Source organism: Plutella xylostella, chromosome 27, assembly GCF_932276165.1.
Source record: "Plutella xylostella chromosome 27, ilPluXylo3.1, whole genome shotgun sequence".
Classification (NCBI taxonomy): domain Eukaryota; kingdom Metazoa; phylum Arthropoda; class Insecta; order Lepidoptera; family Plutellidae; genus Plutella; species Plutella xylostella.
The window spans coordinates 5,055,971-5,069,371 of record NC_064007.1 but is presented as its reverse complement, the minus strand read 5'-3'; the positions used below and the strand labels follow the sequence as shown (position 1 = coordinate 5,069,371).

At 36.4% G+C, this 13,401-nt stretch overlaps 1 protein-coding gene across 1 annotated transcript in view; it reads right to left on the bottom strand.

The window, feature by feature from the left end:
- LOC105395957 overlaps positions 1 to 12,914 on the bottom strand; it is a 31,439-nt gene extending 18,525 nt beyond the window's left edge. Inside the window, exon 1 of the mRNA XM_038110245.2 lies at positions 12,522 to 12,914. The gene's annotated coding sequence lies outside the window, so the exon portion shown is untranslated. The remainder of the gene's footprint in view (positions 1 to 12,521) is intronic.
- Positions 12,915 to 13,401: the final 487 nt, after the last annotated feature.

Below are 13,401 nucleotides of genomic sequence, written 5' to 3'. Positions count from 1 at the left end.
GAAAAAAATTGCTCCACACAAAAAAATATTGATGACGTGATTAACAAAGTATCTATGAAGTTTCTATCAAAGTAACATGAAAGTATATCAAACGATTCATAATAATATATATTACATAGCTTTTGTGTCCTATAAAAGTAAAATCAACATGACTGCGTTGTCTGTTAACTAAAATCAATTTGCCAGCGGGATTCCCCAGAGCATTTATGTTTACGTACAATACATACAACCAACGACTATATTATAAGCCTTCGCTCAATAGTTGTTTGGTGGTTTTTACTCTACCAATAATCTTATAGGTACAGTCTATCTATAAAGTCCTGAAAATGGAAATGCATCCCAACTAATTATTTAATCTGAAAATATAAGATCTAGGATAAAAAAATTAATCGATTTTGACGTAGGTATAATCTTCAGACTTGCTGGTTTCAGGCATAGTGATTTCCAAGAATGTTAAACTTAGTTACACTCGCAATCATCTAGTAGGTAGGTACATTGTTAGGAATACAAAACTGTAAATACTGAAATAGATATCTGTCGATGGCACGACCAGTTAACGCTCCAATTGGCTTAGTACGTTTACCTTGGGCAAGAATAGACGAACTGCAACGAACCTAAACGACATGAAAGGGTAAAGTGCCTCAACGCTAACTTTGCAACAGTGCCAACACAAATAAGGTTACAACTCACGGGCAATGAAATGGTTCCACTGAGAAAAGCACAAAATTACTCCTAAACGAAAAAGGTTAATTAAAATGATGCCTTCTGCAATATTTAAGTAAATTAAACAGAGCATCAGGATATTACCAACTAAAAACGGTAATATTTTGATCAAAGTTTAAATTAAATGTTGGAAAAATATGGGGACATTTGGTTTCGGCATTTTGTGAGTGGAACTTTTTCATTGCCAGTGAGTGTATAAGGGAGAAAATTATTCTTAGTAACTAATTTATGATGGTAACGTAGGATGTTTGGTAAGGAGTACCTAGTTCACATCATAAAATAAGCTTGTAATTATATTACATTGTCCACAGCTGAACATAGGAGTCTCTTAAGAAGCTTTACCAATACTCTGCCCTCGGCTTTCCTCATAGGATTGATGGTTGTTTCTTCAGCATATACGGCATATACCTAAAGGGTATGGCAAAAGTCAACGGCATGCCTTGGAGGCCTGATGGCCAGCTCAGAGGTGACCAAGGCGTCTAGTACTTACGGGATTTGCTATTATTGAAAACTAAAAAAGTTTACGTTTTCTCCTGTCATCTGCATACAATATCTGTCAAAAGTTTCATGATAGTTTACGCAAGAGGCGCCACTTAGTATGCGAGAAAACGTAAACTTTTAATGTTTTCGTTACTTTCAAACCTGTACTAGACCCCCAGAATATCGCAATGATGACATTAGTATAAAGTCGATAGTTTTCGAAATATTAAGCATTTTTAAAAAGTTTGAAGATTTTCACTACCAGTTCACTTATTAATGATTTAGACTTCTGAGTTTTTTTCCGATACTTACATGTAACATTGTAGACGTTGATGTTTGAACAACTAATTTTCAAGGGTTATTCCAGTGCAGCTATTTCAGTGTATAGTTTTCTCACTATTGCTTGGCAATATACGAAACTAAATGAATTCCACCTATCGGTTCATGTCGTAATATACGGATTTCCATAAATGTATGGAGAAAAGGTATCGGCTATGAATTTGTATACAAAGAATACTGAACACGATGCGTCCGTTGCGTACGATGTCGAAAGGTGGACGCTTACCTTAAACAGTATGCGGAAAAAGCTAAAGTCTGTTTTTTAATCTCAGATACTAAGATAAGATAAGATAAGATAAATATTCTTTATTGCACACAAACAGAAACAGTTTCACAAACATAGAAAAGAAAATAAATAGTACAATACAACTAAATTGATAGATTCTGAACGGTTCCGTTCACGACGGTCATCAGACAGTCGATTGTCCCGCGATCAAGTGACGTTCTATTGGCGGGACAATATCGACTGTTGGTGAACCGTTCAGAACGACTTTAGTGTTATTAGAGTTTCAGAAAGTGCAAGCGGACACAGTACAGTGAACGGTTTTTAGCAGGAAATAGTCGCGCAGATCGGCATCGTCTCGTGTTATAGGGCTGTCATAAATACCGGCGACATGTGGACGTTTCACTTTAGCAGTTCGGCTGCCCGGCGGTGGCCGAAATATTCGGCTTTAGTTCTTTCGGCCGTAGAAAATTGCGATAAGTCTTCATCTGAGCAGGTAAATACTTATTTTAGTTATTATTCTTAGTTTATTTTAAAATATTGTTGTTGTATTTAAATTGTGTCGTGTAACTATGATAAAAAGTTGCTGATGTGATTTTTATAAAAACCACTATACCTATTTGTTTTGTACATTTGAATTTTTGGCGATCGGTGTAATAAGTGGTGTTTTATAAGAATGCATTTATATTTTTTAAGCCTGCTGTTATACGTTGTACTATTTATCACATTACTAGATTTAACAGTTTGAAAGTTATCCAAATTGTATCTGTCTACAGCCTCTATTTCAGGGATGCACAGACTTATTAAGACTAGGGGCCACTCGGGCAAATTATGAGCTGATGGCGGGCCGCCGGAACTATAGGTAATTAAAGACAATAAATAATTGATAATAATGTATTATAATTGAAAAATAATTTATTAATTTGAAGCGTGGCACTGCATAGAGCTTACAATTTTTTTTTTATATTTGGCTCAGATTTACTGGTAGCAACACGTAAAAATGCTTCCAAATTTTCGTTGGCAAGGCGGTTTTGATTTTTTGTTTTATTATTATTTAATATCGAAAAAAACATAGGTGGAACCAAATAAACTGGCAAATGACAATGGGCAGATTGGGACCACCCTCCAATAGCATTGGGACTGGCATCGTTGGATGGGTCTTGTCAGTGGGAGTGACTTTTGCTGTGGCGGCTTTGTTGTCGCGGTTGTCCGTTCAGAGATGTTTTGCTTGTGGGTTCAGATGCTCGTCGGTTCATCTTGCTGCTGTTGGAGGCTGGACCGCCCTCCAATCAGTGGGACTGGTGTCGTTGGATGGGTCTTGTCAGTGGGAGTGGCCTTTGCTTTGACAGCTTTGTTGTCACAGTTGTCCGTTCAGAGATGTTTGACTTATGGGTTCCGATACTCATCAGTTCATCTTACTGCTATTGGAGGGTGGTCCAGCCTCTCAACAAAGCTGTCAAGCAAAGGTTGTTCCTGTTGACGGGACCTGTTCGGCGGCGTTGGTCTTGCTGTTGTTGGAGGGTGGTCCATCCTCCGGTGGCGGTGGGATGAGCTGACGAGTTTCGGAACTTGTAGGTTGAGTGTCTCTGAGCGGACGGCTGTGGCAGCGGAGCTGTCGGGGCGGGGGTTGTTCCTGTTGACGGGACCTGTCCAGCGATGTTGGTCTTGTTGCTGTTGGAGGGTGGTCCCAGCTCCCATATATTTTTGCCCATCCTCTTTTCAGAGCGTTTTGAATGTCGATAATTTCTAACTGCATTAACTCTGGCGCATTTTCAACTGAAATCGTGAAAGTATTACTGAATAGTTATGTCCAACAGAGGTTTCACTGTTTTTAAACTCTGTAAATCTGTCTTGAAAAATAACTGGAATTAATCGCAGTTTTGTTGAATTTTTCAGCCATTTTCTTATAATTCTAATTAATGTACGAGAGTATTATTTATGCTGTCGGCGGGCCACCAGTATTCGACTGGCGGGCCGCATGCGGCCCGCGGGCCGCGGTCTGTGCATCACTGCTCTATTTAGTAAGGTATTAGTGTATTAGTCTATGGTATACATAGACTAATACACTAATATTAGTCTATGGTTATACTTAGCACAATTATGACTTTACCTTTTGCGTCCCGACGTCGCGCGAGGCACAATACATTTTCTATTGTTTCTGTTATCATGGAATTCAACCGGTCAAATGGCAGTAGATAGGTAATTATTATTACACTTGTCCAAAATTAATAATGCACATGCAGATCTTCACACCCGAATCATTAAATCGTAAGAGCCTTAAAAAAACACTTGCATTTTGAACCTTGTTCGAAAGAAATAGCAGTCAATATCATGTGTCACATAATCGAAAACAACCGATCTGTCAAAGATTTCTATGCGCATTATCAATTTTGGAGCACTGTAAATATTTTAGCCGATTTGCTGACGTGGCACAGCCCTAGCCCTCAGTTTCAGTGACTATTTCGGACTAGACTCGGAAAGCTGAGAGGCTAATACAATAGTCATTCCGTGAAATCCATTTCAGTTCTAAATGTATCCTATTCTTGTAGCCAGCCTACTTGTCTGTAAAGCTCATTAATTGGATGTATTTTAGTTAATTTAATTAATCACTTCTATTATATTGTTAAACACCTTATTACGTCTTTTCAATATCTTTTATTTTCTTTTTATAACGTTTAATGAGAACGATAATGATTTAAAGTTACTGGCATTTAGTTTTTTGGAATAAGGTTTTTGGTAATCCAAACTTTTTTAAACTCCTGTATAATTACATCGTTCATCAACAGAGATAAAATATAAATTATCGTAGGGACATCAAATGTGTTTTTACGACTCCCTAAACCTTTGAAGAAACGTCGTCAAAATATCATAAATTAATAATTTAATTCGCAATAAAACAAATCACTCTGGCAATTTTCCATTTTTTTTATAAGTTCTCAAAATATCCCATTTGTATTTTGTCGGTAAACAAGAATCACTTTTTGAATTTATGTCTAGGTACATAATATTCAATAGTATTCTATCAACAGAAACCTAAATCCACAATAGATGAATCATTCCTCATTCATGAGGTAAGCTAACGTCATTGACTTTGGACCTGTTCCTAAAACAGAGTTGAACCCAAATAAAATTTTATAAACAATGCGCAATGTTTTCCCCAAAGCCAGTGGATTTAATAGCGCTGGTGTGAAACCTTGGACGAAACGATGTTTCGTTGGTTCTTAATGAAATGCCTATTCAGAAAATTAAACCCTGAATTAGGATAAGTTACTGTCAGCACACTTTGCTGTCTTATCAAACACTTAAACCGGCCTTTTTTTCATTCAAACGTTAACGGTTTCTGAGTTCGCTAGGTGCAAAAGTGTATAGCTTAGTAATAATGAAGCTGAACTGAGTAGGTAATAAAATACTTGTACATTAATTTTGGGCTTCGTAATTTACCATATAAAAAATGGGATTCGAAATCAGTAGATAATCAGTAAAGGATCATAGTGGATTAGCCTCAAAGTCCTAACGGGTAACTTTCAGGCCAATACAAATTTGTTATTGGAAGCTTTTACGCACTAACTGCACCAAACATAACCTCACTTGTACCTCCCCCGCGGGGATCCAGCAGTGTTTGCCTAAAGGGGGGAGGGGTAGCTCTCACTAAATTGGCTTTCGTTTATTCAAGATATCGACGATCGAGATTTTCCACGAATTTCCTGATTAGATTAGGTACGAAGCTTTGCGGATATTTAGGTATTATGTAAATTCGTAACAAGATTTACTGTTTTACACTGCATCCTCCTACGTAAGTACATAAGTAATTTCATTTGATTAAGCATATACATATTATAATAATGGCGTTGTTATACGATGTGCATCAAAAATGGAAAATCAATATCGGCAATAATCGCGTGATCGTCAATCATATGTATTATAATCGCGAACTACTGGTCCACCAACTCGTACTAGGCCAGCGTGTTGGACTAGGCCTAAACCCTTCCTTCATTGGGAAGGAGACCCGTGCCCCTGCAGTGGGGACGTGATGGGTCGTGATGATGAATCGCGAACTATGAAAAAGTTCTAGTGATAATAGCAGCATAACTTAAACGGAAAAGCTAGCTTAATGACTGACGCCGTCTGCAATATTGAAGTACAATTAACAGCTCATCAGAATATTATGAACTAAAACGTAAATCCTAACTTATATTATAAATGCGAAAGTAACTGTGTCTGTCTGTCTGTCTGTCTGCCTGTTACTCTTTCACGCCAAAACTACTGAACGGATTTGAATGAAATGGTCTAGACCCTGGGAAAGAACATAGGCTACTTTTTATCCCGGAATTCCCACGGGAAAACTTTTTAAGGCGAAGCGAAGCGTGCGGGAACAGCTACTACGTAATAAAATTGGGGCAATGTCGGTATTTTCTAAGTGGATTTTTTTTATTATTAATTATGATAACGAGATTACTTATAAGTAAATTGTAATTTATAAATGGCCACCTTCTATTTTCGTTAATTTACAACATAGCAGCCGTGTAATTCTTTTTCATGATCTCTTAGTACAATGCACTTTGGTGGCAATGACCTTTCAGTCACGTAATATACTTACAATAAACTTATAAATAGTTTCGCATTCGTGTATTTTTTATAACCTCCTACGCTGTTCTCTTACGTTTAGTGCCAATAACTCCATTGTCGGTTATCTAACCGACAGGGATTGATTTATAAATTAAACGTCATCTCCATATAAAATTCATGATAGATGTGTCAAAAGTCAACCACTACTTCCTGGTTATGCTCTTACCGACTATGGAGAAATTGGGACTTAAAGTGTTAGTAGAACAAGTCATCATACTTTTCACGTTTGCCCCAGCAAATCAGCCCTCCAAGGCATGACGTTGACTTTTGGGACACAGACACCCTGTATCATTTCCAGTAAATTACCGTTTTCGATTCAGTGAATGTAGGTAGGTAGGTACATATAGTATATCCTAATCCTAACTAATACCTATTATAAAATGTGAAAGTAACTGTGTCTTTCTGTCTGTCTGTCTGTTACTCTTTTACAACAAAACTACTGAACGGATTTGAATGAAATTTGGTATACATATGGTCTAGACCCTGAGAAAGAACATAGGCTAGGCTAGAAATTTTTAAGGCGAAGCGAAGCTCGCGGGAACAGCTAGTACATAATACACCTCTAGTGTAAGGCATCAATCGACTTGTTAAAAGCCTAGGTTATAATTGACCTAAGCAGTTAAATATTTTAAAAGCTATGATTAAATTCAACATACGAATATAAAATGTTAATAAACATTTCAGCATTCCGATGTCGGTTTCATAAATATATCTGCTTGTGCGTAGCCTTGGTAGAGTTTCATCACGCTCCTCAACACCCAACATAATATAAATTATATGTTGTTTGTAGTATTTTATACATTACTAGCTTTTTCGCGCGAGCTTCGCATCTGATTTGAAACTGTGAAACTCGACGAATGTCTCAGGGCCTCTAGTACGGGTTTTGCAATTTATGTAAACGAAAAAAGTTTTGGTATTCTTCTGTCACCTGCATACCTACATTATTTGTCAAAAGTTTCATGATAGTTTCCATTAGAGGCGCCACTTAGTATGCGAGAAAACGTAAACTTTTATAGGTTTCGTCAATCTATCAAACCTGTACCTACTAGACCTACAGGGCCTTACCACAAAAAATAGACAGTGTTTAACAGTTGTTTTACGGTTGTCAAACACTTACAAAATCTGTCAAATTTAGTTTTAAACACACTTGTTAAACAATGTTTAAAGTTTGTTTGTGGTAGCACAGACAGAGTCTATTCTCAAGACAGTCGCAAAGAAATCTCACACTGTCATTTTCCTTTAAGACCTCACACACGCTACGTTTTGGAGGGTCCGTCAAAAAAACGTTTAAGTTTTACTTATATAGAATTAATGCATTTAACAGTTGAGGTTCAGAAGTCAACGCTTTTAATACAATAATATTTAAAAAAATGTGTGAGCGTCGTGTTTTAATAAACATTTCTTAAACCTTCGTGGGAATGAATCTAGTTTTACGGTTTCATGAGCGGTGGTAGGTCAGTCGGGTAAGCGCCCGCTTCTCTCGCAAGAGATGCGGGTTCAAATCCTGGCGCTGACATGTACCAATGAGTTCTTTTAACTTAAGTACAATGTATACCATCGCTCTTACGGTGAAGGAAAACATCGTGAGGAAACCTGCATATCTAGATTTAGCAGATCCCGCAGTGGACCAGCGTGGTGGGAAATGGTCCAAGCTTAGGAAGGCAGTTTAGACCTTGGGGATATGCACAAAGGTTCCACTTCGAGAGAGCCAGGTGCAGGTACTTACACCCCCACAGATAATAGAATAGAATAGAATACATAGTTCCATAATGGCCGCACAACTGTGTTTGTTACATGAGAATCTAAGCTCTGAAACATTGGTATCTATCATCATCATTAAATTAATCACAATGGGTCGCATATCTAATGAATCGAATATTTAACATACATTATATTCAACACATACAGTCATACACGTTTACTTATTTTATAATGTATATCTATCTTAACTAAAAATATGTAAAAACTATCAATTGTTTACATATTATATAGGTATGTAAACAATCTTTTTCATGTTTACTTGAAAAGTTTTATGAAGGGTTTTTCGCGAGCCGCTGAAAAGTTTCTGTAAACTGTGAAAGAATTTTCGCACGTTGCGTAATGAATGTAGCCTTAATATTGAACTCGCACACTGAAGGCTGAAATTGTTTGTATGAACACGTTTCCGGATAGATTCTGTAAAATTTAGGATACTTTTGGCGATGTTGAGGAAGTAGTAGATAGAGTTTACGAAAAAGTTCAATTTTCAATCAACAACATTGATTTCTTTTGTATAATTTCTCTTCTCCGAGGTAGTCTGGAAAAATATAATCTTAGTAATAAGGCCGCCATTTGTACCGTCTATGTTGTGCATATTCTATTGCGATTTCTGTGTTTGTGTGCAATAAAGAATTATCTATCTATTGAAAATAAACACTATTATGTGATGGTGTACAGGTTCTGTTTTAGAAATACTTAACTAAAAACCTACAACTTCTTAGTAAGTCTTTCAATAGATAGATAATTCTTCTTAGTAAGTCTAAGAAGTTGTAGGTTTTTAGTTAAGTATTTCTAAAACAGACCTAACTAGTAGTTGAGTTCGATGTAGGTAGAGTTCATTAGAAATTAGAGTATAGTTACTCCAGCCAGATCATACTTCTTCTTCTTATAGTGCCTCTCCATCATTGAAGGTTGGCAGTCAGCTCTTTGCAGCGCTCTCTATTCCTGGCTGTTTTAAATAATTCTTCCACGGTTTTTACACCGGTCCACTCTTTGATTTACTCATACTATCTTTTATGAATTAGATTTTCCGTCAAGTATGTTCCAATTTGCTAATTTATAATGGAATAAGTGGTTTTAAGTTAAAAACTAATTACATATTATAATATATTTACAGTGACGGAATGTTGTATATTTTCACAAAGTTTCTTCCTGAATATCAGGAAGATATGTTTAGGATGTTTACATTCGATGGATAAACTACACCGTGTTATTTTTACGTATAGATAGGAAGGTAATATTGATCAGATATCATTCTCAGCATCTACTGAAATATTCAAAATTATATTGCCGTATTTATCATAAAGTGTTTACTACTTACCTACTAAAGATGCAATACTTAAAAAAACATACTTAGGTAAGTACCTACATACAGACAAATTCCGAACCGCCTCCTTTTTTGGAATTTGGTTATCATGTAGTATTTACAGGTGAATTCACAAAGTAGACATATGTACATACATATTTTATACAGTATGTGCAAAAACCAGACATATTTTACAACTGCCCAAATGTAAACAGAATTCATAATCAACATGTACCTAGATTAGACATGTTTATGTTTGAGCGTAAATCGTGGAAAATAACGTACCCTTGATATCCATAGAAAATGATCTAATTTCGTATTTTAATATTTTTGCCAAAGCGTAAACAACTTTTGCTGAATGTCACAACACTGCACGACTCTTTTACATACCTACACATAACCATGCATGTTCATGAATGTAATCCCCGAAGGGGTAGTCAAAGTCAAAGTAGTCAAAGGTGACTCACTAGCGAGACACCCGTTTTTCGCTGTAAGCTTATACTTTCTTACAATGCCATAGATCGCGAGCCGTATATCATCGTTTTGGAGGGCAATGCACTTAGGATACGCATCTAAAAAATGTCGAGGTTTCCTCACAAAGTTTTCATTCCCCGTAATTGTAAAAAAAACTGGGAATTGGGATAAGACATATATTAATTCATAATCTTACTTTAAGCAACAGGCACAACGCAGTTCATAATTTCGAGTAAACATATCGTTAGCCATTCGCACATTCTATTAGTATAGGACACTATTTAGAAGACCTAGATCTCACTGCCAACCGTAATAGCTAACTGCTAAACGATATATCGCAGAGCACGGTTCATTTGTGCTTGTTAAATGTAACTAATCACATAACGAAGATCATAATAACTTTAACCAATAGACTCTTCGCAGTTACTGATAATCGACCAATGGGATTGTACCTGTAGAGTAGTTCGTGTATGATTAACTATTTCGATATTAGTCTTGTGTTGGTTGTGATAGTGACAATGCCGGCTCGTTGTCACTTTTCTGATTAGCTTGAGAATATAGCAGATATTTCGTACCTTTTCGTATCTCTCATGAAAATTTATGTACCTTCCCCTATTCACAAAATTTGGTACACCCGCCATCCCTAACATCAGAATGGATTTGGCTGTGAGAGGACAGTGAGGACACCAATCTTAAGCGTCATCGTTTCACCCAGTCAATGGAACCAGACCAGCTCCTCATCTCATATGGATCAAGGTTGAAGAGATTTGGCAACTCAGACTTTCGCACCAAATACACCAGCCGTTGATAACCGACTCAAAATAAATCATACTTAAAAGAGATCACGTGAACAAATAGATAAAACGAAATCTTCAATCTATTATATTACGAGTGATTATCCAATGATTTATTACCAAGGATCCTATTCTGGAAGTTAAAACGTTCAAACCGCACGAGTTTGTTTCTCTTGGACTGGAATTCGAGGGTAATCTCGAATGGTTCTAAGTCGTGGAGTTTCGGAATAGCCCTCCCGACATTGAACTCGCAGTGTAGGAAGCGCCACAAGCAATGAATAAACTATAAACTATTTTATTACAATGTATTCCTTCCTAAATGAATGAAGCGTGCGTTTCGTTCAGGTTTCGTTACATACATGTAACGAACGAATTGCATAAAATGTTCGAGCACTAACCACAGACAAAATATCTTTTTTTTCACTGTAGTTAAGTCTTTATGAATTAGGTCTAAATGAAATTTGAAAGCTCCAGAATATTATTCTTCCAGTCAGCTTTTGTTCTACGAAAGCCCCACTTACCAGTTTTAACACTCTAGTTTTAATGCCAGTTTTAATACTCTATCGATAGCTGACAGTTACCATCATACGATATTGACAGATAAAACTTTGCATTCAGTCAAAATTGTTTGAAAGCTTTATGAAAGTAACTGTCAGCTATTGATAGCGTGAAACTGGCAGTTATACTCCGTCCATCTTATTATTGGTTTTTTCACATTCGAAATTTCATACTTATTTGATGACTGCAAAGGAAAACCAATTTAACTTACCAGACATAAGGGAACGTCAAAAATGCAATAATATAGTAAAAGCTCTATAGGTTAGGGATAAAGCTTTTTTTGTCTAGCCTCTATGTTATTTGGACTGAGTTTATTTCCGCTATGATATGGTCTATCTTCGCAAATTCTCAAGATGGAGGGTTTTTATTACACCGGTGATAATTTATATTTTAATGTTACTTCAAGATTTTACAGTCCCATGACATCAAAGTTTTATTCATAGATATTTATGGCGATCGCTCGTAAAATCGCTGTAAGGTTTCCTAATTACTAATGAAATATGGGCACTACCGTACAAATGTATCGTAAGTATATTGGAGTTTTGTTCAGGATATTGAAGATAAGTACCTACACAAAAATATCATCTAAAACTTTAAAAAAAATGGCTATTCATATCTGGGAGCAATGGAAATTATATGGAAGATCCATAAAGAAATCTTCGCTCAGAAACGGAACGATGCTTTAAATATTAACTTATTTTCAACGATGAAAAAGTTAAAGTTCGTTTGTTGTCGAAATAATAAAATATATTTATCGAAAAGTTAATGGCGGCCTTACGAGTAGGTAACCTCTGAATCTTTTGGATATAAACAGTCATGTGCATTTTACATACATCATAGGTACTTTACATCGACTCTACCTTACTTAATTAATAAATTAACTTACTGTCAATCTTAATTAGTTAGCGGGCAATTAGGGACACCTATTTCAGTCACCCTAGAGCCCTTGACACGCGTCTGCTACACAATACATACAGACAAACAATTCTATTTCCACGACCAATTGTATATGAATAGTACAATATAGGTCAGTGTACTAGCTATCATGTTGAATATGTGGATGACATAATATTCTGGATTATTAGATGATAAAATATTTGAATAATGTAGGTACTTATATTATTTTCTAAAAGACATAGTTAGGTATCTGTTGGTATGGTAAGTAGCCACTTATTTGTAGAATGTTTACCGATCGTAGAACAAAATGGGTTTATAGTCGTCGAACAAGAGCCATTCTTACCTTGATGTTTAATGACCAGCTCGCACTGAAGACAGAAACACCGATTCCAATAAATAAATGAAACAGCTGATGAAAATATAAATAATAAAAAAAACACTGGAGAAACTAGTCACCACCACACAAACAAAACAATCGCACGAAAATGTCAGAGAAAACTTTGGAGGTTGCGTTTAAAAGGCGTTCGGAAACCGCGCGCACGCACCGCCAGACCGCAGCACAACTCACTTAAATTCTTAACCCACGAGAAAATCGAAGAGCATTTCTGAACCGTCCCTCATAAAAATAACTCGTTGTAAACTTTACGAGGAAAAAACATCGTTCTCGCGAATGTAAACATCGGGCCGGCCACGGTACGGCTTCTTTGACATCACGATTTCGACTGGCTAAATTTAACTGCGATTGATGCACTGCTGGATCTCGGCTGGGCAGAAGTGGATGCGTCGTGTCCGCTGCTTACACTGTGCAGATGTACAGTTTAAATTCGGAATGCGGATATCTTGCATCATTTGGGGTTGACCTTCTTTTGTTAGATCGATGTTCAGTCGCAACCATATCGGTGCATATTGGATTTAGGCCGTAACTCCGTCAGGCTATTCTTAAGTCTAGATTTTCAGGCACGATCGTTGGCTGGGGTGAATTTTTAAAACTACTGGTTTCTGTCTGTTATATTATTCAATGTAAAAACAGAGTTTTTTGTTTTTTAATAATGGCGTAAAGTCTATTGAATTTTACACAATATTATTTGGGACAATGATCTTAACTACGCTCACGTGCAAAGAAACAGTTCCACTTATAAAATGCAGAGACCAAATGACCCCAATTTTTTTAAACAGTTAATTAGAAATTTGTACAAAATGTTTACGTTACGTTTACGTTGGTA